The sequence below is a fragment of the Aulonocara sp. 'chitande type north' Nkhata Bay genome, linkage group LG2, assembly GCF_057382095.1.
Source record: "Aulonocara sp. 'chitande type north' Nkhata Bay isolate Kocher_YH1m ecotype deep benthic linkage group LG2, A_spYH_male_GT1.1, whole genome shotgun sequence".
NCBI classification, from domain to species: Eukaryota; Metazoa; Chordata; class Actinopteri; order Cichliformes; family Cichlidae; genus Aulonocara; species Aulonocara sp. 'chitande type north' Nkhata Bay.
This window is the reverse complement of record NC_141345.1, coordinates 7,020,711-7,023,271: the sequence shown is the minus strand read 5'-3', so window position 1 is coordinate 7,023,271 and position 2,561 is coordinate 7,020,711.

Here is a 2,561-nt window from a genome sequence, read left to right as displayed (position 1 = left end):
TAGTTACTTCCTAAGGTTTTAAAAACTGAGCTTAAATAAATGATTAGCGGTAATAAAAGCCGAGGGAGGTCAACAGTGATCGCTGACTGTTTTAGGAGCTTTTTGAGATTAAATAGAAGAAAATACATAACATTAAACATGTTAACAACACAAAAGCCATATTAAACGCAGACTACTTTAGGCCTGGAAGTAGGATTCGTCACGTCATCACTTAACGACCGGATTGTTAAGGAGGTATTTCCTTGTAGCTGTAGACTCCTCCCCAGTGCTTCCAGAGCCAAGATGTATTCTGTCATAGGTCAGAGGTCACGTGACACTATATGAGCTACCTGTGATGGAAAAATACCAGCTAACCCTAAACAGCAAGCTAGCAAGCCACCTCCATAATAACTGCTATTAAGTAGGATGCTAATTTAGCTTTAACCTGTGCATACCTGTAAACGCCCTGTGATTGTTGTAGTGTTGTAGCCATTTTCCTACCATCACAGTGAATTAAAATGATTTCTACCAGCTGATTTATTTTCACGTGAAATCTGCTTCAGTGGAAGGATAACAGGTCAGGTGTGAAGCCACATTTCTGACAGGTGGACTTTTCAGTTTCTGCTGAGTCAGTGAAATCTGTTTCAGAGGAAGGTCACTGATGATGACCTGAAACATTTCTTCTTTGTTTAATCTGAGAGTATCTGTGGTTTCTTAAATGGACCTCACTGTGTCTGTGTATGTAAATTATAATAATTTAACACTTAACAGCCATTCAGATGTATTTTGAAATATATTAAATATATAGTTAAAATAATCTGTCTCGTTCATAAATTAACACTTAATTTGAATAAAATATTGAGCCTTAAATCGCATCCTTATTAATGAATCAATAGCACGGCCCATTTTTCAAATTGTGCTTTTATTGATTTTCATGTTTTACGTACATCTTGCTCAGTTGTTGCTCAAACAGGACGGTTTTATTAAGCACTGATCTGTTGTGCCGGTGCAGATACAGGCCACTGGGAGGTGCTGTGCTGTTTGTTATGAAGTCCACTGCCTGTGAGTGCCACAGATCCAATTTCCTCTCACAGGTCTTTACTCAAACAGAAGAAGAGACTGTTCAGCGTCTCTGATTTCTTAATAACCCTCCAGGGAATAATAAATCAGGCAATAACAAGCTGATTTATTTCACTCTATACTAACAATTAGGATCAGCTGAATCCAAAGTATGTATGTATCGGTGAGTTCACAAACAGACGATAGACTTAGACTTTTTGTTTGCTTGGAATTAATTTTTCAAACTGTTGCTCCATTTTTACATTTTTCTGTCAGTTTAGAGAAGCTCTTCATGTCTTAAAAAAATAAAATGTTATTTGTTAAAATTACGTTTAATCATCACTAAGAATTTGTCATTATGGTTTCATCTGTATTAATTTCTGCATTTTTTTTTTTACTTTACAACATTGAGTTTGAAATCATGGACATCACTTTTGGGTCTGAAACGTGAAGCCAATGACGAAGCGCCTTAAACCTGCATTCTTTCTAATGGCCAGCAGGGGGCGACGGCTGTTTATGGTCTCAGTTGCTCTTTTCGGGTCACACTGAGTAAAACGTGAAGTCGTTCATATACGTTTGGGTCGTCAGCTGACGCCACGGAGAAAGAAATAACTTCATAAGGAGTCCACAAAGGAAGAGATGGCGAGTGACGGGCAAAATAACCGCAGGGCGCGCCCCGAGTTCAGCTTCTCTCAACTTGGAAGCAATTGAAGCGACGACCAATGAACGCGAACGATACTGTTGACATATGAGAGGGCGTTAAATACATCACAGGGTACCTTGTGCAGTCGGAGCCTCAATGTCTGCTAGCGTCCTGTGCGGACGCCCCTGTTGGCATGGTTTTTTCTGACACTCGTGTCGAGGCCAAAGCTCACTGCCTTCATCCACAAAAACGTAATAAACGTGTTTCAGCATAACTGACCCAGAGTACGCCGTGTGTCACGTCTGGGTTTCTTCTTCTCTTGCTTCTGATTAATCAGAGTTTCGTTTAATTGTTTTCTGCAGGTTTTTCCCTCCGTTCCCGTTACGAATAAGTACTGAAAGGTACTTCCTGTGTGAAAACCTAAATACAAAGCTGTTTATCAGTGTGAGAGCTCGCGCAACTTATAATCCACGCTCGCCTCCTTCCGATAACGCCCGTGTCTGTGGCTGGCGGCGGCACGGCGCTGAGTTAAGACATTTTTGGCATAGCTGCGCTGCAGGTGAAAACACGTCGTGTGAATGCAGTTTAGCTAATGGTGCAGCTCCTGCAGCAATTTGTCCTCCACAACAGCGCGTAAATTACCGTTTAGGAGACGACCGCAGGAGGTTCCAGGCAATGAGTGACGGCCTGGGCGAGGATAACACCGGTTCTCTATCTGAGGCTGGTGACCCCCTCCGGGGTCCCTCGAGGGGGTTCCAGGGAGTCCCCGTTTACATCTCAGCTTTGATTTACAGGAATTTTCACAATTACAGACTGAAAAGGATTTTTATGTTTAAATCATAAAGCTTTCAGACGGCTGTCTCATCACGTCTGCGGTAAC